The sequence below is a fragment of the Cebus imitator genome, unplaced genomic scaffold (assembly GCF_001604975.1).
Source record: "Cebus imitator isolate Cc_AM_T3 unplaced genomic scaffold, Cebus_imitator-1.0 Scaffold429, whole genome shotgun sequence".
In the NCBI taxonomy this organism is placed as follows: domain Eukaryota; kingdom Metazoa; phylum Chordata; class Mammalia; order Primates; family Cebidae; genus Cebus; species Cebus imitator.
Genome location: NW_016107744.1, coordinates 640,807 through 663,895, shown reverse-complemented (window position 1 = coordinate 663,895; position 23,089 = coordinate 640,807). Strand labels below are relative to the sequence as shown.

At 38.8% G+C, this 23,089-nt stretch overlaps 1 protein-coding gene across 3 annotated transcripts in view; it reads right to left on the bottom strand.

Moving 5' to 3' along the window:
- Positions 1-1,807: 1,807 nt before the first annotated feature.
- TMEM19 (transmembrane protein 19) overlaps positions 1,808-23,089 on the bottom strand; it is a 43,150-nt gene continuing 21,868 nt past the window's right edge. Inside the window, exon 7 of one of the 3 annotated variants that reach the window (XM_017510077.2) lies at positions 1,808-2,037. The gene's annotated coding sequence lies outside the window, so the exon portion shown is untranslated. Of the gene's footprint in view, positions 2,038-14,122; positions 14,134-14,680; positions 14,946-23,089 lie in introns of those variants that run through there. The other 2 variants (XM_037731904.1, XM_017510076.2) reach the window with 2 other exon arrangements.

The window sequence follows — 23,089 nt, the reverse complement described above, 5'->3', positions numbered from 1 at the left end:
TATAGTAATAGATTATGTTGGTAGATTTCCTGATGTTCAAACACTATTGCATTCCTGAAACAAATCTTGCTTGTATACCAGACTAGTTTGAGCGCAGGAGTTTGAGACCATTATGGGTAATATAGGGAGATCATGTCTCTACAAAAAAAATTTAAAATTAGCTAGGGGTAGTGGTGTGCACCTGTAGTCTCAACTACTCAGGAGGCTGAGGTGGGAGGATGCCTGATCCTGGGAGGTCAAGGCTGCAGTAAGTTATGACCATGTCAGTGTACTCCATCCTGGGTGATAGTGAGACTCTGTCTCCAAAATAATAATTTAGGAAGGCATGGTGGCATGCACCTGTAATCCCAGCTATCTGGGAGGCTGAGGTGGGAGGATCACCTGAGCCCTGACTTATAGATGGCCATCTTCTTACTGTATCCTCACATAGTAGAGAGAGACAGCTCTGATGTCTCTACTTTCTGTAAGTCACCAGCCCTACTGGATTAGGTCTCTGCCCTTATGACCTCATTTAACCTGAGATACCTCCTTCTAGGCCCTGTCTCCAAACATAGTCATGTTAGGAGTTAGGGCTTCAACATGTGGATTTTGGAGAAAAGAAAAAGCTCATAGTATTCCACCCCTCACCCCCAATATTCATACTCATATTACACGCAGAATATGTATATTGAAGAATAATCCTCTTCTGTTTGATGCTCCATCCTCCAGACCCACTGAAGGGATGGTCCCATCTTCTGGACCCATGGGGTGACAGTGCCACCCCCATGGCTCTGTGGGATGGTCATACTTCTTGAGCTCTTCCAGGGCCCTGCCCCTATGGCTTTCTGCCAGGGCCCCTTCCGTGTGGCTCTCTGTAAGTACCCAACTTTCTGAAACCCAACAGGAAACATCCTTCCCTCCTGGGCCTGTGGTGGGAGTGGCAGCCCTGCTGATCACTGAAATCATCTTTGGGTTATTCTTCCCTTTTCTTAAAGAAGAGCAAGTATTGACAGCTGAATAGCTCTATGATCTTGTCCCGTAAAATTCCAAAAATTTGGCAGCCTTTATTATATTCCATCTCCATGTCCTTCAGTTCAAACTGGCAGTGTTTCTGTTAATAGAATCCTATAAACTCTTTATCAATTGATAATCCAGCCATATCTTTGATGTTCCCTTTAGAACAAAGCTTTGTTTTTTGCAATATGGATGGTTGAGAATTTTTCAAATCTTTAACTTATTGTTCCTTTTATTTAAAAATTCCTTTTTAAATTCATCTTGTTCCTCTTGCATTTTACTATAGTGCTTAGGAGGAAATAAGCTGCTTCTTCAACACTTTACTTAGAAAGCTCCTCAGCTAAAGATTCCAGTTTCATTGCTGGCAAGTTTTTCTTTCACAGAACACTACTAGAACATAGTTTGGGCCAGTTCTTTGCCACTTTAAAACAAGAATTACCTTTCCCCAGTTTCCAATAACATGTTCCTCATTTTCATCTGCAATGTCACCAGAATGGCTTTTAACACCATATTTCTGCCAATATTCTGCTCATGATTATTTACATATTCTCTGAGAAGATGGAGGCCTTTTCTCCAGCTCTCCTTTCTTATTCTCTGGAAGAGAATCTCCTTTGATGCTCATATTTCTATTGTGAAGCAGGTTTACTAATAACCAGTTCAAAGGGGGACTACTAGTGCAGAAAGGACAACAAAGATCATTATGATGGCAGCCACTAGGAATAGGATTCTAAACAATTCCACCCACTGCATCCCAGGCTGCAGTGTTAACAATTGCTTGAGGCCAGTGAGACAGAACATACTAACATGCAACAAGTTACATGAAGCAGATTTACTACTTACAGATTGGCAGAGGAAGACAAAAGAAGCCTAGAATCCGTTGTGTTAGGATTGCCAGCATAGTTGACCACTGGGAGGACAAGGGAGTCACTCTGGTCAGTGACAGAGTAAGATCCAGGATGGCAAATCCAATACTACATCGTAGTGTTCACAGCTTGGGAAAATCTCACAAAGGTCTCATGCTTCCAGGACTCTGCTTCCATGATCCTATAGAAAGAACAAGTTGACAGGTTAGTTCCCCTCTCTCCTTCTCTCAACCTCAGATGTTCTCTGCCTATCAGACAGGGGTTGCACTTAGTTGGTGTAATGACTCAGTCTGTCTGTCCCTGTCCTGAGCCTACTACCTCTGCAGGCACCCATTGATTGCCCTTGTTGTTTGACCCAGATCTTTTGGCCTCAGCCATCTAGTCAAGGAAAGGAAGTCACATTCTGTATAAACTTGACATTCTGATGTCTTCCACCCCTGTGGGCTCCCATAGAAGAGAGAATCCCAGGGAAAGCTTATACTTCCAGATTAGAATTAGGGAACCCTGTCTGAAATACTATTGTGTGAACCATTAACCACCCCAAGATGTGCACTCTAAAGCGGAAAAAGGAAAATGAATGATCAGGAACACTAAGATTGGAATTTCATAGGTGCAGCCTAATTGGGCAGCTACCTGGTTCACCTCCACCCCAACCAAACTCCATGTTTGCCAACATATGCTGCATTGCTGTATTATTTCTCTTGTGATAGAGTGCAGAGTTTAGTGTCCATACTACCCTAGTCAAATGGAAGTACCAACCCACTACAAGACCTCCTTAATGCTCTTTCTTCAGTTGCTTTGTGAGTCAGCTGTATCACTGTTTAATAGCTCCATTCATCTGCAGATGATGGGGTGCATGTAAAGTCCATCATATCCCATTAGAGTATATTCATTGTCATGTTGCTGGGGGAGTGAAGGATGTTCTTTGATCAGAAAGAAATCCCACAGGGTATCCAAAAACATGGCATAGATTCTTTGCAAGGGCAGCTATGGTAGTCCCAGTATCTACTCAAGTGACATACCTGACTAATTATGTTTTGAATTATGATTTTTCAACGTTACAATGGTGCAAAAGAATACACATTCAGTAGAAACTATACTTTGAGAATTCATACAACCATTTTGTTTTTCACTTTCAGTACAGTACTCAATAAATTTCACAAAATATTCAACATCTTATTAGAAAATAGGCTTTATGTTAGGTGATTTTACCCACTGCAGGCTAATGTAAGTGCTCTGGGCACATTTAAGGTAGGCCAGACTAAGCTATAATATTCTATATGTTAGGTGTGTTAAATACATTTTCAACTTAAGATCTTTTCAACTTACAATGGGTTTATTGGGCCATAACCCCATTGTAAGTGGAGGAGAATCTGTATACTTGTCCCTTCCAGGTAGAAGGCTGTTGCCATAGTTCTTGTCCCCATACAGTGGGTTCTTTAACAGTCCAGTCATTCAATTGCCATTCTGCTGACCAGATGGCTAGGCTGTTAGCAACAGCCCATGAATAAGTGAAAATATAGCAAGATATGATTGTAGGGGTGGCTTGCATGGCCATAACCACTGCACCTAGTTCAGATCATTGGCAGAATGTTCATGTTTAACCTCAGTCAAAAGATGGCCATACATTGGTGAGATGGTAGCCCCAGCCCAGTGGACCCCAGCTTGTTGTTTTGTAGAGTCATCAGTAAACCATGTCATACTGTTAGTAGGCACTCCCTGAATCTTGTGCTTCAAGTGGCCACAGGAAGAGTCAAAGCATACCCTCAATATTCCTTAGTCTTCTCTGATAAGCTAGCCATTTGTTCACAGAGCCTACTGGTCCCTTGGTGTTCCAGTTGGGCTCAATCTTGACTGTGCCATTTACATTTGTTAACTGAGCTTTGTTGAGCCTATCCAATTTTATTTTGGGGATTTATAAGCACCCTAGTAAGAATGGGAAGTTCAGGTTGCATTGTCACATGTGGCACCCTTGCCATAAGTTGTTCAGTCTCCACCAGTGTCCAATAACAAGCAAGACATTGCCTTTCAAAAGATGCATATCTGGTGGCTGTCTCAGGTAACTTACATGTTCAAATCTCAGAGTCCTCAGTGGCAGTTTTATGTTGCTACAGACTCTAATCAGCATGCATGGAGGTTGTAAACCTTTGTAATTTCATTAGGTTGGCATGCTCTGAAATTTTTTGAGGTAGTGCCTGAGCCATGGCTTCTTAAATGACTTCCAGGGTCTTCTGCTCCAAAGGGCCCCATTCAAAATTAAGTTTGCTAGTCACTTTGACTAAGGGAACCCAAAGAACACCCAAATAGGGTACATTCTGTATCTAGTGGCCAAAGAGGCCTACCAGTCATTGAGCCTCCTTTTTATGAGTGGGTACTGCCAAGGTTAAACTTTTTTGCCTGACTGTATCTGGTATACTCTTTTTTTTTTTTTTTTTTTTTTTTTTTTTTTTTTTTTTTTTTTTTTTTTTTTTTTCTGTCTTCCTGCCCAAGTAGCCTTGGTATTCAGCACATGACAGTCCATTGTTAATCTTCATACCTGGAAGGTTTTTTTGACCAGCCATCCTGTTACATTGTAACAGGATGGGTTGTAACATTTTTGTCCATACTAAATTTTGAATTAACTCAGTAATATCCTGTTCTCCTTTTAGCATACAGTACTGCTTTTGTTGAATAACCCACTGGAGCTTAAGTCACTTGAGTGGCAGGTAGGAGTGGATATGCCCCACTGCTAAGGCTTGAATTCTTAGCTGTCAGGAGGTGGTGGTGATGCTCTGTGTCACAAGCAGCCAAAATGTCAATGCCCATAATATACTCAAGTGGTTGTAACCACGGTCGCTAGCACCTGAAACGGCCCAAAGTGCCCCAGCTATAAGGAGATAAACTCTACCAGCAGATAAGCAACATGGATTACCACATTCTCCCCAAACTTTCTGATATAATGTTTATTTTTTCCCCTTTTATCTTGACAGACGTATAGGGCCATTAGCCTGCAATAGGAACCTGGAGACCTGGGTCTCATCCCTACTTGTGCCATTTTATTTTTCAGGAGAGCAAAACATTCTGTTCTCCTTGATCAACTATCTAAGATAGCCAAGATAATATATCCTTTCTTGGTTTTTGCCCGTATCTGTCCCTGAGATCATAAGTTTCCCTTCCTGTGAAGGCCCACGTTGCACTTGTTGATTCCATCTTAAATTACTCAGGGACCATCTGAGGTCTTGTTCCCTGTGCCTCAGGGTCTATCTGAGTACCCAGTTCCTTAGCTGTCCAGGTCCAGGAATGAGTGATTACATAAATGCCCAACAACCAGGGAACTGAGCACATGCTCCCCTGTTTCCACATTTCTTCCTGTTGCTTCAGTCCATGTAGCCAGCTCCCTCACATCTGTGAGGCAAGGTGCAGGGGTTATGTAACCTATATTCCATGTGTCATTCTTCCTTCCCCATAAATCAATCAGTTGCATGTTTAAACCCTATATCCCTAGGCGGACATCTCCATCTGGGGCTGAGTACTAGGGCATATCACTCCTGCTTCTCCAATAAAGACATGGTCTGTCAGACTGGACTCTGCTCACTGAACCAATTTTGTCAAGCAGTCTTACTAATAACCCATCTCAAGGGAGGACTCCCACTATGGGGAGGACAGAAAAGATCCTCCCTTATGTCAACCACCAGGAATAGGAATCTGAATAATTCTACTCACTGCATACTGGGCTGCAGGATTGCCCGAGTCCATGAGACAAAACATACTAACATGCAATAGGTTACATGAAACAGATTTTTAACTTACAGATTGGCAGCAAGGGGCAAAAGTAGCCTAGGATCCATCATGAGCTTGTTCCCCAAGACTCAAAAAAATCTGCCTGGGAGGGATCGAGCCTCAATGACCTGTGCCCCACTTGCACTACAGCTGAGGGACACAGAAAGGTAGCCAACTCTGGATCATATACTTTCAGAGAAAAATAAATCATTGGGAAAAGCTTTAAAGTATACCCTGATTACAGAGGAGAAGGGAACAAAGCTCAAGCTGTCCTGGTCAGTCTCTCCCTAATTCAAGATGTTACATTTCCTAAGAGGGATAGAAACAGGGCCTCGGCTGTTTGGGGAAGGTCCTCCCTATCTTAGCATATTGAATTCCCATCACATTCTACCATTATTCTGAAAACGACGGGTAAGAAGAAGAGAGGGGAGAAACTGGGTTGCCACGGCTATCTAGGAACCAGTGAGCATCTACCAACAGTCTCTTCTCGGCAATCCAGGCCTTTTCTCTCATGGATCTCAAAGTTTCTCCAGCTTCTATCCATTACCCACTTTCAAAGCCACTTCCACATTTTTAGATATTTGTACATCAGCACCCCACTTCTGCAACCAAAATCTGTCTTAGTCTGCTTGGGCTATCATAACAAAACACTGCAGACTGGGTGGCTTGAACAACTAAAAATTATTTCTCAGAGTTCTGGAGACTGGAAAGTCCTAGAGCAAAGTGCCAGTTGGTTCAATTCCTGGTGAGAACTCTCTTGCAGATGACTGTCTTCTCACTGTGTCCTCACAGAAAGCAAGAGAGAAAGAGAGCTCTGGTGACTCTTCCTTTTCTTATAAGGCATCAACCCTATTAGATTAGGTCCCTACTCTTAATTACCTCCCTATAGGCCCTATCTCCAAATATTGGGGGTTAGGGTTTCAATATATGAATTTCTGAGGGACAGAATTTTGTCCATAGCACTATCTCTTTTATAAAGATGGCAATTTTATACAGAGTACCAATTTTTGGTAACATATTTTACTAAAAAATTATTCATTTGCTTAAGGCTTTCAAATTTGTTGCTGTAAAATTGCTGGTAGTAAGACTTCAAAAGGTTCATGGAAAATGCATATTATGAAAAAAATCTATGCACAAATTTCAAATTTTGTTTGCACCAAAGCAAACAAATTGTACTAACTTGTTATAACATGTCTGAACAGGTTCTAATTTGGGGCACTAAGAAAGATACGACATGAGGTTAAAAAGAGCCCCAATCAAAGCAACATGAATTCTGCAAAAATTGAAGCAAGAACAGACAGCAAATTTATGGGAAAGCTTGAGTGGAAGAATGGTGAAATCATTGATGCTTTCTAAAAAGTATATGAAGACAATGCCCCAAAGAAATCGTCAGTTTACAAATGGAGAGCTTCTTTTAAGACGGGAAGAGATGATACTGAAGATGAAGTCTGCAGTGGAAGATTATCCAATTTATGAGGAGAATACTAATCATGTTTGTACCCTAACTGAAGAGGACTAATGATTAACAGCACAAACAATAGTCAACACCGTAGACATCTCAATTGGTTCAGCTTACACAATTCTGACTGAAAAATTGAGCAATCTGTCCATTTCATGGGTGTCAAAACTGTTGCACCAGATCAGCTGCAAACAAGAGCAGAGCTTTCAATGAAAATTTTAAACAAGTGGGACCACGATTCTGACATATTTCTTCAAGGAATTTTAACTAGAGATGAAATATGGTTCTATCACTACACTCCTGAAGACAAAGCACAATCAAAGCAATGACTGCTAAGAGGTGGAAGTGGTCCAGTCAAAGCAAAAGTGGACTGGTCAAGAGCAAAGGCATGGCATCAGTTGTTTTGGATACTCAAGGAATTTTGCATGTTGGCTTTTTGGAGTGCTAAAGAACAATTACATATGCTTATAATGACAGTGTTTTGTGAAAGTTAGCCAAAGTTTTAGCAGAAAAAACATCTGGAAAAGCTTTACCAAAGTCCTTCTGTACCACAATAATGCTCCTGCTCATCCTTTCATCAAACAAGGGCAATTTTGTGAAAGTTTTGATAGGAAATCATTAGGCATCCACCTCACAGTCCTGATGTGGCCCCTTGTTACTTATTTTTGTATCTTATCTTAAAAAGTCTGAAAGGGCACCCGTTTTCCTTAAGTAAATGATGTAAAACAGACTGCATCAACATGGTTAAATTCCCAGGACCCTCAGTTCTTTAGGGATAGACTAAATGGCTGGTTTTATTGCTTACAAAACTGTTTTGGACTTGATGGAGCTCATTTTGAGAAATGAAATTTGTAATTTTTATTTTTATCTTTTTTCTTTTTATAGAGACAAAGTTTCTATTTGTTGCCCAAGCTGATCCCAAACTCCTGGCCTCAAGTGATCCTCCTGCTTATTTGTATCTTTTAATCTATTTTTTTCATGAACTTTTTGAAGTCCCCTTGTAGTCTTATAATTATTTTCCTCTTTGCTGAATATGCAGTATGTCTTTTTTTATGCCTAATTGTGTCTATTTTTGCTGTATCCATTTCACTTTATCAGACTCATGAGGAATTTTCGAATTTATTTGTTTTCAAAGGACCAGTTTATTTAATTATGCACACTTTCTATTCTTTCTGTTTGTTCTCTGTTTCACTGATTTGGGCCAGTAGATCATTTTTTAAAATCCATGTGTCCCAGTATATTTTGTTAATTTTTAATTTTTAAGATGAAAAATTAGTTCCTTTTTTGTTTTTCTTATTTAATAATGCATTTAGTTAGTGGCAAACATTTCATTCTGGATTCAGCTTTCAAATGACCTATAAGTTTTAGTATAACAGTCTTCTTTTCACTGCTTCCAAAATAGTTTATAACTTACCTTTGGTTTTCCCCTAATTTTTATTGTGTTATGATCTGAGAAGGTAGTCACTAGTATTTCTACCTTTTAAAATTTGTTATTTTTTAAAAATGTTCTTTGTGAGCATATACATGGTATATGTAAATGTTCTAAGGATATACAAAAAAGAATATTTTCTGTTAGAGAAATGTAAGATTTTTTAAGATTCTAAATGTAGCTATTAAAGCAAGGTAATTTATTGTGCAGTTCCCCTAGAATTGATCAATTCTAAGAGAAATATATTTATGTTTTCCACTAAATATGTATCTATATTATGCATTTCTCGAACTCCTAACCTCAGGTAATCCACCCGCTTCGGCCTCCCAAAGTGCTGGGATTACAGGCTTGAGCCATCACACCCGGCTTATATTATGCATTTATAATGTTTTTGCTTTACGTAATTGACCAGCATGATGTTTGGTGTATAGAATTTAAAAATTATACATTTTTCAGGCCAGGTATGGTAGCTTATGTCTGTAATGCCAACACTTTAGGAGGTCGAGGCAGGAGGATTGATTGAGGCCAGGAGTTCAAGACCATCCTGGTCAATATAGCAAGATCCTGTCTCCACAAAAAAAAAAAAAAAAAAAAAAAATTAAAAATTAGCTGGGCATGGTGTCACATGCCTGTAGTCTTAGCTACTTGGGAGGCTGGGGCAGGGGACTCATGAGTCCAAGAGTTCAAGGTTGTAATGAGCTAGGATGATGCCAGTACATTCCAGCACAGGTGACAGAGTGAGACCCTGTCTCTAATAAAATAAAGAAATAAAATAAACACAATAAAATTAAACCTTTTTTATATATTGTGCCTTTTATTTTTTATTTTATTCATTGTTTTTGAGACAGAGTCTTCCTCTGTCACCCAGGCTGGAGTGCAGTGGCACAATCTCGGCTAACTGCAACCTCTGCCTCCTGGATTCAAACAATTCTCCTGCCTCAGCATCCTGAGTAGCTGAGATTAAACGCACCTGCCACAATTCCTGGCTAGTTTTTGTATTTTTACTAGATAAAACGTTTCACCATGTTGGCCAGGCTGGTCTCAAACTCCTGACTTCAAGTGATCTGCCTGCCTTGGCCTCCCAAAGTGCTGGGATTATAGGCATGAGCCACGATGCCTGACCAAATTGTGCCTTTTAAAAATTACATAATGTCAATCTTTATCCTGTTCAGTGCTTTTGAGTTTAAATTCCACTTACTCTTATTGGTGCCATTTCTGCTTTCTTTTTGTTTGCATTTGCTTGTGATATTTTGGCTATTATTTTGCTAACTTTATCATTTTAATCTTTTGAACAGCTTTTATTTTTGCATTTTTTTTTTTTTTTCTGAGACAGAATCTCGCTCTGTCTCCCAGGCTGGAGTGCAATGACACAATCTCAACTCATTGCAACCTCCGCCTCCTGGGTTCAAGTGTTTCTCCTGCCTCAGCCTCCCAAGTACCTGGGATTACAGTTGCCCGCCACCATGCCTGGCTAATTTTTTGGTATTTTTTAGTAGAGACGGGGTTTTGCCATGTTGGCCAGGCTGATCTTCCACTCCTGACCTCAGGTGATCCACCCGCCTCAGCCTCCCAAAGTGCTGGGATTACAGGTGTGAGCTGCCGCACCTGGCCTCAGGTAGTTCTTCATAACAATGTGAGAACAGACTACTACACCCAGTATATTCTTATTCATTTACATATAACTATGCACATACATGGCAGGGTATATTTTTGCTCATTCTGTTTTTTCTCTCTTCTCACTATTTTGAGGTGCTTGTACAGACTGTTGTATTTTCTTTAATATCTTTCTCAGATGAGTCATATGAGTGATCTACCCTCTGAATTACTGCACATTCTCAAAGACCATTTTTTTCTTTGACAGATTAATTATATCCGTCAACCTAAAAATCATGAAATCTATAAATCTAGAGAGGACTTTACTTCTGGACTAGAGCTGCATCCTGTAGGCTGGGAAGCACAGCCTCTAGCTAAGACCAAAAGCCGACACTTTGAGGAAGGTAGGGTGGGACTGTAGTTTTATGCTAAATGGGTTGGCTAAAAGCATACTTAACAGGCTAAAGGAGAAACTATAAACACTCATGAAGGGGGGTTACGGGCATGCATGGTAAGCAAACATACATGTTACATATGTTCCATGTTCACTTTGGGGTGGAGACTTAACATTACAATGCAGGAAAATTGGGCTCTATACATCAAAATGTGAAACTTAGGACACAGAGGTGCTGTGTCAGTAGCCTCTATAAACTGGCCAGAAACAGTACATAGTCAGTGGTTATTTATCAAGAAGGAAAACTTTGTGAAACTGGTAACCTGCCATGTTTAAACCGCAAAAGGTAGGGGAGTCTGGCCATAGTGTCAGGTTGTGGTTGAAGCTGAGGTCAGTGGAAGGGTTTTCCAGGGCTGCTTTCTGTTTAACTCTTAAGGAAGATCTGGTACGTTAATGAACAAAAGGGTATACTGAGGTGTGACTGACTTCCTGTCTCATTATGGCTAGAAATTGAATTTTTAGTTTTTCCGGGGTCTCCTTGGCCAACAGGGGTCCATTCAGTCAGTCAGGGGGCTTAGGATATAATTCACATATCATGGCTAGGTAGAGAATCTTGCCTTTTCTCTAAAGATGATATTCCACTGCTTTCAAGTTTCTAGCATTACAAATAAGAAGTACAATGCAAGTCTGATTCTTTTTCTTTTTTGACAATTTTTTCTTTCTAAATGGTAGCAAATAATATTTGCTCTTTAAAGTTCAGGAATTTTACCTGATTGTGTATATAACATTTTTCATCAATTTAGTCTACCTTGGATTTCTGGGAGCTCTTTTAATTCATAAAATTGGGTCTTTGGCCCTCCTGCAATGTTTCTTTTGTGTATCTAGAATGCCTATATTTTATATATTAGACCTCTCGACTTTCTCTTCCAGTTGCTTATCTTTTCTCTCCTAATTTCCATTTCACTTTTGTTTTACTCTATGCCTTGAGAGAGTTCTTCTATTTTACCTTCTAGGCCACTACAGTGACCTACTTCTTTTTCAATTTACCTGCCAATATATTTAATTGGGGATTAATACTTTTTGTGTTTCTAGTAATTTTTCTTTGTAATACTTGAATTTCATTTTGTGGTTAAAAATATATAAATATAAAATTTCTTCTCTTTTGGTGGAGATTATTATTTTATGACTTTTTCCTGTTGGGCTTGGGTCTGGTTTTTGGAGGACCTGAATTACAAGAAGCAGTTCTCTTTCTTTGTGCTGGCAATGTGGAAAGCAGGCAGGCTGTCATCTTCCTTTTGACTCCATAAATAGAGGTTTGGGGACAGTAGATGCAAATGAGAACTTAGGAGCCATACTTCCTGAGTTCAAATGCCAGCTCTTCTGTTTATTAGTGATGAAGCCTTGGGCAAATTATTGAAATTCTATATCTCAATTTCTTTATCCATCCAATGGGGGAAAATAAGATTAAAACAATTGTATGTAAGACAATTCTTGAGAGGTTGTCATGACAATTTTAAAAGTCTACCTTTTTGAAGCACTAAGTACAGTTCAGGGCAAACATACTGGCTATTTTTAAAACTTCCTTCTGAAAATGAATGCACACATGGCAGAATACAAATTATTAAAACTGTGAGCATTCTAGCTTCCCTACTAATGGTTCTCAATTTTGGCTGCACATTTGAATCACTGAGAAGCATTTAGAAATCCTCCTACCTTATCTCAGACCAGTTAGATCAAGTCTCTAAAATTGGGGTTTCAAGGAGTAGGAATTTTCAAAACTCCCCAGGTGATTCCACTTTGCAGCCAATGTTGAGAACCACTGCTTTAATACCTGTGCCCCCGCAAAAATAATAATTATAATCAATGTTTGCCTGTTGATCTACTCTCTTATTAGTCATTGCTGAATTTTCCCAGACAGGTTTTTTGGCTTTGCAGAATGCAGATCTTAAAGATCGAGAGGACTTCAGAATGTGGCTACATCTCAGATTCAAGGAGATTTGTAAAAGCTGTCAGGGTTTCCCATTATCCTAAGATAGAGTCCTAAATTCTGAGAAGGCAAAGCTTATCGGTCTGCTGTCTTTCTGCCTGATGCTCCCACCTCCTTGTCTCAGTCCCTCTATGGCTCTCTAGGTTCCGGACAAAGGAGCCACCTTTCCCTTACTTTAACGTGCCAAGCTATTTCCTGCCTCAGGGCTTTTCTGCTGGTTGTGTCCTGTTCTGCACTTGACCTGGCCATTGTCCATTACTGCATAGACACAATCGACTAAAACTCACACAAGGAAAAATAGATAATCTAAACAGGACTTTCTATTTTAAAAAATTGAATCAATAAATAATAACCTTCCAAACAGAAATTGCCAGGCCTAGACAGTTTCATTGGTGAAGTCTACCAAAGATTTAAGGAATAAAAGATACCAGTTCTTTACCAACTGTTACAGAAAACAGAAGCAGAGGGCACACTTTCTAACTCACTACTTTATAAGGCCAGCATTTCTTTAATGCCAAATTACAAAAAAGAAAAACTGCAGACCCATATCTCTCATGAATGTAGTTTCTGAAGGTCATGAATTCAGGAGCAGCTTAGTTGAGTGGTTCTGGCTTGAAGTCCCTCATGAGGTTGCAATTAACATTTTGGCCAGGCTGAAAGTTTGACAGTGACTGGAGATCTATTTCACATGGTGCTGGTTGTTGGCAAGAGACCTCAGTTTAAGACCTAGCCTCAGAAGTCACACACCACTTCTGATGGGTGGGTCATGAAAAAATCCTCCAACATCCCAACCCTCCAAATGTCATATTACTTACATAAAATCTGGTGAAATACCTCCAGCTCTTAGGGAAAGTGGGACAGCAATTATGGCACAAAGATGCCTTATAGACCATGTGTCCTCTCAAGTTCTACCAGAGGGAAGCTGAGCAGGCAACACAGTGATCTAGACATTGAGAGGACCTCCTATTTTTTGCGACATCTCCTGTTTCTTCTCTTAAGGACTCTAGGGGCATTTGGAGATTGGGGTGGAGGTGACAATTAAGTGAGAGGAAAGGAATGTGTAAATTGGCACACAGGTTAGTTTACCATTCCTGAATCACTTTAGGATCTAATTCTAAATGCAGAAAAACATGTACATTCCTACAGATGCCAGTGAACTTTCTGCCAGTACAAAACCAAGAACCCTTTAAAAAGAATGTAGAGAGCAATGTAGTGATATTAGAAAGCACAGAGTATATCCTGGGACCAGTAATAGTCCAGATGGCCTGAATACATGTGGCATGTGTAGGAGAGTAAACATTGAAAAGGCTAAGGAAGCATAGTGGGCCTTGTGCCTATTAGTATCCTCTATCTCGTTAGGAGAAAAATGACTCCAAAAGTTTAAGAATGAGGTTTGGTTAATATAGCTTGGTGTAAAAAAATTATCCTTCTTACATTTTGCATAATGAATTACACAAACACTTTATTCATATCAGATTGGGAATCATCTTTTTTCACAGAATAATAACAACAATAAATATAAAAGGATCAGAAATACCCTGCAGTTGCATGACATTTTAGCCATGTCGAATAGTATAATAATGGTAAAATGTATTGGCTACTTAATGTCTACTAGAAACTGTACTAGGTACCTTAGGTGGCTTAACTTCCTTGATCCTCCCCACTACTTTTCATGAGGTACTATTAAAAATCTTAATTTATGGGCTGGGTGTGGTAGCTCATGTCTGTAATCCCAGCGTTTTGGGAGGCCGAGGTGGATGGGTCACCTGAAGTCAGGAATTCAAGATCAGCCTGACCAACATGGTGAAACCCTGTATCTGCTAAAAATACAAAAATTAGCTGGGCGTGGTGGCGGATGGCTATAATCCCAGCTACTTGGGAGGCTGAAGCAGGAGAATTTGCTTGAACCTGGGAGGCAGAGGTTGCAGTGAGCAGAGATGGCACCACTGCACTCCAGCCTGGCAAGAGAGTGAGACTCCGTCTCCAGAAAAGAAACAAACAAACAAACCCCCCAATTTATGGATGAGGAACCTGAGACACAGAGAGATTAAGTAAACAGGGTCACAAAGCTAGAGAGTGGCAGAGCTAGGATTTGAACCTAAGCATTTGAGCTCCAGAACCTGTGCTGTATTACTCTGCCACTCAAAGCTGACATGGTGTATTAGTTTTCTGTGGCTGCTGTAACAAATTATCACAAACTTAGTGGCTGGAAACAACACAAATTTATTATCTTACAATTTTGTAGGTCAGAAGTCCTAAAATCAAGGTGTCAGCAGCACTGTGATCCTTTCTGGAAGCTCTAAGGAAGAACATATTTCTTGGCCTTTTCCAGCCTCTAGAGGCCACCCATGTTCCTTAGTTCATAACCTCCTCCCTCCATATTCAAAACCAACATCTCTGTGCCTCTTCTTCTGTTGTCGCATCACTTTCTTTGACCATAGTTAGGAAGCGTTTTCTTTTGTATTTACCTATTTTATTTGAATTGTGGTAAAAAACATAAAATTTACAATTCGAACCATTATTAAGTGTACAGTTCAATAGCGTGAAGTATATTCACATTGTTGTGACATGGATCTCTAGAACTTTTTCACTTCACAAATCTGAAATGTTGTGCCCATTAAACATCTCTTTTCCCCTTTCCCTTATCTCCTGGTAACCACCATTCTGCTTTCTGTTTCTGTGAACTTTAGGGACCTCATATAATCAGAATCATACAGCATTTATCTTTTTGTGACTGGCTTATTTCATTAAGCATAATGTCCTCAATCAAGTTTCATCCATGTTGTAGAATACGACAGAATTTCCTTCCTTTTTAAGGCTGAATAATATTTCACTATATGTATATAATACATTTTGTTTATTCATTCATCCATGTACGGACATTTGGGTTGCTTCCATCTCTTGACTGTAGTGCATGGCAATGCCATGAGCATGGGATTGAGACCCTGCTCTCTCTTTGCGACCTTGCTTTCAATTCTTTTAGATATATATCCAGAAGTAGAATCACTGGATCATATAGTAGTTCTATTTTTAATTTTTTGAGGAGCCACTAAACTGTTTTCTATAGCGGTCATGCTGTTTCACATCCCAACACAGTGCACAAGTTTCATTTCTCCACATACTTGTCCACACTTATTTTATTTTTTTTGATAGTTGTCATCCTAATGGGTGTGGGTGACATCTCTTTGTGGTTTTGATTTGCATTTCTCTAATAATTAGTGATGTTGAGTACCTTTTCATATGCTTATCTATTTGTATATCATCTTTGGAGAAACATCTTTTCAAGTTCTGTAACTATATTTTAGTTAGATTTTTTAATTCTTCAGTTGTCGAGTTGTAGTTCTTTATATTCTAAATATTAGCTCCTTATTAGAGATGATTTGCAATTATTTCCCCACTCTATAGGGTATTTTTCACTCTGATTGTGTTCTTTGATGCACAGAAGTTTTTAAATTTAATGTAGTCTCATTTATCTATTTTTGCTTTTCTTGCCTGTGCTGTTGCTGTTATATCCAAACAACATTGCAAAATCCAATGTCATGAAACTTTGCCCTATGTTTTCTTCTAGGAGTTTTAAAGTTTTAGATCTTACGTTAATGGGTTTTTTTTGTTGTTTTTTTTTTGTTTTTTTTTTTTTTAGTTTTATGTTTTACATTTAGGTCTGTGATTTTTTTTTTATTTTTTTTTTTTTTATAGGGTCTTGTTCTGTCACCCAGGCTGGAGTGTGGTGGCACGATCTTGGCTCACTGTAACCTGTCTCTTGGACTCAAGTGATTGATCCTCCCACCTCAGTCTTCTGAGGAGCTGGGACCACAGGTGCACGCCATCATGCCGAGCTAATTTTTTGTACCTTTTGTAGAGAAAGGGTTTTGTCATATTTCCCAGGCTGGTCTCAAACTCCTGGACTCAAGCAATCCACCTTTCTTGGTCTCCCAAAGTGCTGGGATTACAGGAGTGAGCCACTGCACTCAGCCAAGGTCTTAGTGAATGTCTTTAACCCACTTTGAGTTAATTTTTGTAGAGTGCAAGATGAGGATCCAATTTCATTCTTTTACATGCAGATATCCAGTATTCCAACATCATTTGTTGAAGAAATTATCCCTTGGCATTGTCTATTATTGGTACCTTTGTTGAACATCATTTTACCATATATAAAATAATTTATTTCTGGGTTCTCTATTCTATTCCATTGCTCTATTTGTCTGTCTTTTTGACAGAACACACCAGTTTGATTACTGTCATATTGTAATAATTTTTGAAATATGAAAGTGTGAGTCATTCAATTTTGTTACTGTTTTTCAAAATTGTTTTAGCTATTTAGGGTTCCTTGAGATGCCATATGAATTTTAGGATAAATTTTTCTATTTTACAACAAATACCATTAGAATTTTTTTTTTTTTTTTCCTAAGGCAGGTTCTCGATGTGTTGCCTGGGTTTGAGTGTAGTGGTGCAATCATGGCTCACTGCAGCCTCAGCCTCCTGGGCTCAATAGACCCTCCCAACTTAGTCTCCTGAGTAGCTGGGGCTACAGGAGCATGCCACCACACCCAGCGATTTTTATATTTTTTGTAGAAATGGTTCTCCATGTTGCCCAGGTTGGTCTCAAACTCCTGGGCTCAAGTGATCTTCCCACTTTGGCCTCCCAAAGAGCTGGGATTACAGGCATGAGGCACTGTGTCTGGCCCCCAATGGAATTCTGATAGGGATTGCATTGAATCTGCAGATTGCTTCGAGTAGTATGAACATCTTAACAATATTGTCTTACAATCCATGAACACAAGACGCCTTTTATTTGTATCTTCTCTCATTTCTTTCGGCAATGTTTTATAATTCTCAGCATACAAGTGTTTTACCTCCTTGGTAAGATTTATTCCTAAGTTTTTTATTCTTTTTGATGTTATTGTAAATTGAATTTTTTTTCTTAATTTCCTTTTCAGATTGTTTTTTGATGGTGTGCAGAAATGCAACTAATTTTTGTGTTGATTTTGTATCTTGTAACTTGCTGACTTCATTTATTCATTGTAATAGTTTTTTTTGTTGTTTTTTTTTCAAAATCTTTATGGTTTTCTACATATAAGATCATGTTAACTGCCAACAGAGGTAGTTTTACTTCTTTCTTTCCAATCTGGATAATTTTATTTCTTTTTCTTGTCTAATGGCTCTGGCTAGAAATTCTAATACTATGTCAAATAGAAGTGGCCAGAATGGGTATCCTGGCCTTGTCCCTGATTTTAGAGGAAAAGCTTTCAGTCTTTCACCACTGAGCATAATGTTAGCTGTAGACTTTGCATAAATTGCCTGGTTGTTCTATTCATTTTTTTTTTTAAGTGGGGTATTGAAGTCATATCCTCTAGTATCACGCATATACTATACAGTATACACTATACTAGTGTATACTGTATAGTGTATACATTAGCCACACATCATATGTGTACACTACTAACAAACAGGGTTTTAGGATAGAATTTACTTTCATTGTCTAGTTTTGCTTGAGAAGTGGTATAATGGACAATAGGAAACTGAATTGAGGGTGAGACATACATCTCTCTGTGTAGAACTTATAAAAAGAATGGTTTAGACACAAGTCTACAAGGTGTTGCACAGCTTGTAGACTCCTTAGGCAGGTCAGAGTCATAAAATGCGATCTGAGAGGAAAAAGCTTTTGTAGGAGTAGGGAAGAGTTTCTTTAGAGGGAGTGGTAGTCAGGCTGTAAATTTCCAACCTGGGGAGGAGTGAGGGGGCATTAAGTGTACCTTTGGAGTGTTTCCTTTAGTTGGAGAGAGAGATGACCAGTGCCTGACTCATGCCTGAGAAAATTAAAATGGACTATTACCCTGCGGGCTGACTCATGGCCAGAGATTCCAGAAAACAAGTAAGTGCCTGCCTCGCTGATGGTGAACCAGAAAGGTGCTGCTACACTGAGACAGACTAGCACTCTCAGGGGCTGTCAAAGCAAGGGATTTTTCCCACCAGCTTGTGAATGAGCTGGTGAAACCCTATCGGGAAGCTGTCTTAAATCTTGTCCAAGATCACTGTTGGAGAGGTGAGACTGCCCAGCATAAAGAGGGTAGATAGATACCCAGGAGCTGAGAAAGCAACAATGTGGTATAGTGTTAGAATACAAGCCCCAATGCATCATACCTCTCTGCCACCTTTCCCCTCTGCATCTAACTTTGATACTCCTTCCATCAAGAGGTGGAGTATATTTCCTTATGCCGGAGTTTTACTGGCCTTGCAACTTTTATGATCAATAACTGCAGCAGAAATGACATTGTGAAAACTCAGGAAGAGAACTGGCATAGGTATTTCTTTTGAGAATATGCCCTCGACATGAGATCAGTGGGTCAAAGTATATGTGTTCAACTTTAGCAGATACTGCTAAACACTTTTACAAACTGATTGTACTAATGTATATTCCCTGTAGCAGTACAAGAGTTCTAGTTGAACTGCAACTCCTCCAACAATTTAGTATTTTCTATTGTTTTTCACTTTAGCTATTCTGGTAGGTGGGGTACCTAGTGTGGTTTTAATTTGCATTTCGCTGATGACTAAACATGTTAAGCACCTTTTCAGATGTTTATTGGCCATTTGGATATCCTCTTTTATGAAGTGGTGGTTTGAGTGTTTTACTCATTTTTCTATTGAGTTGATGGGTCTTTTCTTATTAATTTTCAGGTGTTTCTTTTACATTCTGTATATGAATCCTTTGTTGAACATACATGCTGCAAATACCTTCAACCACTCTGGAAGTAACTTTTTCACTCTTAATAGAGCCTTGCTGACCAGAAATGATTAATTTTAATATAGGCCAACTTATTTTCTTTCTGATTAGTACTTCTGTGTTCTAACATCTATAATCTCAGCACTTTGGAAGACTGAGGAATGCTTAAGGCCAGGAGCTCAACACCAGTCTGGGCAACATAGTGAGACCCAGTTTCTAAACAAAATAATAATAAATAAGTTGGGTGTGGTGGTGCACATCTGTAGTTCCAGCTACTCAGGAGGCTGAGGCAGATCACTTGAACCCAGGAATTCAGAGCTGTGGTGAGCTAGAATCACATCATCCTACTCCAGCCTGGGTGACAGGGAGACCTTGTCTAAATAAATAAATAAATAAGAAATGTTCTCCAATTTGAAGGTCACAAAGTTGTTTTGTTTTTCTCAAAAACTTTACTGTTTAACTTTTCATAAGGTTAAACAATATAGTCTATAATCTATCTGGAATTTTCTTTGTGTTATGAGAAAGGGGTAAAAATATGTATTTTCTCATATGGATATCAAATGACCCAGAACCACTTACTGAAAAAACATCAAGTCACCTCTGTACTGTGCTGTATAATCAAGTGACCACTTCCTTTCTCCATCTCCCCTTTCATAAAAAATAACTGCATTAGGCTGGGTGCAGTGGCTTACTCCTGTAATCTCAGCATTCCACAAGGCTGAGGCAGGCAGATCACTTGAGGTTAGGAGCTTGAGAACAGCCTGACCAACATGGCGAAACCCTGTCTCTACAAAAATACACACACACAAAAAAAAAATTAGCTAGGAGTGATGGTGCACACCTGTAGTCTCAGCTCCTTCGGAGGCTGAGGCATCAGAATTGCTTGAACCTGGGAGGTAGAGGTTGCAGTGAGCTGAGATTGTGCCACGGTACTCCAACCTGGGCGACAGAGACTCTGCCTCAAAAACAAAACAAAACTGCATTATTTAGTTACAAAAGCAAGAATATTCATTTTAGATAATGTAAAAAAAAAAAGTCAAAGAAAATGTTAAAAACCCCAACAATCCCACCTCCTGGGAGGTGTATACACATCCTGACTTCTTTTCTATGCCCATATATATATACATATATATATATTTTTTGAGACGAAGTCTCACTCTTGTTGTCCAGGCTGAAGTGCAATGGTGTGATCTTGGCTCATTGCAACCTCCACCTCCCGGTTTCAAGCAATTCTCCTGCCTCAGTCTCCCAAGTAGCTGAGATTACAGGCATGTGCCACCATGCCCAGCTAATTTGTTTGTATTTTTAGTAGAGCTGGGGTTTCACCATGTTGGTCATGCTGGTCTTGAACTCATGACCTCAAGTGATCTGCCCGCCTCAGCCTCCCAAAGTGGTGGGATTACAGGCAAAAGCCACCACACTCAGCTTCTATGACTACATTTTTTAAACCAAATGGGGCCATACCATCAATTCTGGTTTTTGAATTACTTTTCACTTCATACATTATGAGTATCTTTCATGTCAACAACTATGTATGCTAAATATTTTTAATATTATTCCTTTTTACATTGTAGTTGCCCAAGATATAATTATTTTGACACTTACTAGTTTTCTTTCTTTTTATTTTTTTTTTTGAGATGGAGTTTCATTCTTGTTGCCTAAGGTGGATTGCAATGGTGCCATCTCAGTTCACTGCAACCTCTGCCTACTGGGTTCAAGTGATTCTCCTGCCTCAGCCTCTTGAGTAGTCGGGATTACAGGCGTGCACTACTATGCCTGGCTAATTTTTTGTAATTTTAGTAGAAACAGGGTTTCACCAACATGGTGAAACCCAGACAGGCTGATGTCGAACTCCTGACTTCAAAGATCTGCCCGCCTCAGCCTCTTACAGTGCTGGGATTACAGGCGTGAGCCACCATACCCTACCCATTTACTAGTTTTCTTTTGGCCTTTGTCCTTAGAAGTGCAATTATATTCACTAATCATGAATGTGAAAGTTTTTAAACCTGCTGCCAATTGCTTAAGAAAAAACAAAAACTTCAGTCAGAGGGTAATTAGAGAGGCTGTTGATTGGCAATAGTTCAGTACTCTCAATTCCCCTGTCCCATTAGCACAATTAGCTACTGGATTTTTTTCTTTTTTGGAAAATCTCAGTGCTGGTTGAACAAGCTATAGCTTTGCTATTACAACACAAACACTAATTCCCTAACTGCTGAGTATTTTCTTCTATCTTTAGTTAATCTGAATGTCTATCACCCATGCTTTATTACTTAACCTTTTTGAGCTTAGTTTTGTTATTGGTACAGAAATGAATAATATACCTACCTCATACAGTTGTGAGAATTAAGTTAATCTATGGAAAGTGTCTAAAACAGTACCTGGCAGAATAAACTACTGCTATTATTACAAAATGATTTTCCTTTGGAAGACTACATAGACTATGTAGTTTTCTATGTCCTCCTTTAAAATTCATTTCTTATAAAGTAAAAACAGGATGCCATTTTTAATCTAAATGGAAACAATTAAGGAGCCAGTAATATTCAGTGCTGCTGAAGCTGCAATGAGATCATACACTGAGTTATTAGAAACTGTTGAAATCGTTCCAAAGAGCAATTAGGTAATGCTTAACAATAACCTTTGATGAAATAATTCCACAAGGTAGTCCAAGACTTTTTCATAAACCAGTCATCGCTATCCTATTTATTATAACATATATGGAATAAAAAATCGAAATGCACCCATATAACAAATGAAAGTATGGTGATCTCTAAGCTGGAGAAATAGCCCAACCATTAGAAATATATTCAGATAATTTTTAATGAAAAGAGAAAATTCTTACATGAGGGTTAAGTGATGAGTCAAGATGTGAAACTGTAAATACACTATGAAACTAATTATATGATAAAACAAACCGCAAAATTCAGATAAAAGATAAAAAATACATATAAACTGTTTGTCTCTTGTCTCTGAGTAGTAGGATCATGACTCTTTTCCCTTCTATGCTCTTATTTTCTAAATTTTATGTAATCAAGATTTTGCCTTATAAATCTGAAAAAAAATCATTCTACATATGACAGTACACTGAGTATGCACCTGCAAGAGAAACTGCTGGCCAATAATTGGGAAATGCACTTGTGAATCATCAATGTTTAGAAACAACTTAGTGGCATCACTTTTAGGGAAAAAAAATTAGAGAATCTTGTTTAATAGTATCTCAGTAGTCCCTTATAAAGACAAATTTTAGGATCAAATTTTATTAGTTTTATAATTGAGTTACTACATGCAACACTATACAGATGATTACAGCGAAAATGTGGGATCCTGTATCCATAGCATACAGTTTCTAATGAATTTATTTCTTTGCTAATCCTAGTTAGTATCATTATTTTTAAAATTGTAGCTTGATGAGATCAAGAGAAAATAACAGAATCACTATTATGATTCTGGCCCTAAGAATGGACTTGAAAACCATATTTAATCCTAAGGAAAAGTTTAGAGCCCTGGCTGGTGTCTTTACTATAGGGAGACTAGTAGTTTAAGAAATAGGTTAAGTATTACTATACTGAGGGTATTTATTCAGCAAATGTTCATTGTGTCATAACTGCTATAAAGTGTAAAACTGTATGAAGATAGCTAATTCAGCTGAAAGAATCTGAAAAAGCTTCTCAGAGGAAGTGTTACTGAGCTGGTTTTTGAAGGATTGATAAGGGAGCAGAAAAAATTCCAGGCATAACGGATGGGTACATAAAGGAAAGGAAGCATTAAAGAGTTGGATAAGATTATACTCATTCATATGAGATAGTATATGTATTTTTTAGCTTCAAGTCTGGGCAATGAGCTAAAAAGGTTCCTTAAGGTTCTTTATTCTAGAATTCTATGACAATGTGTTGA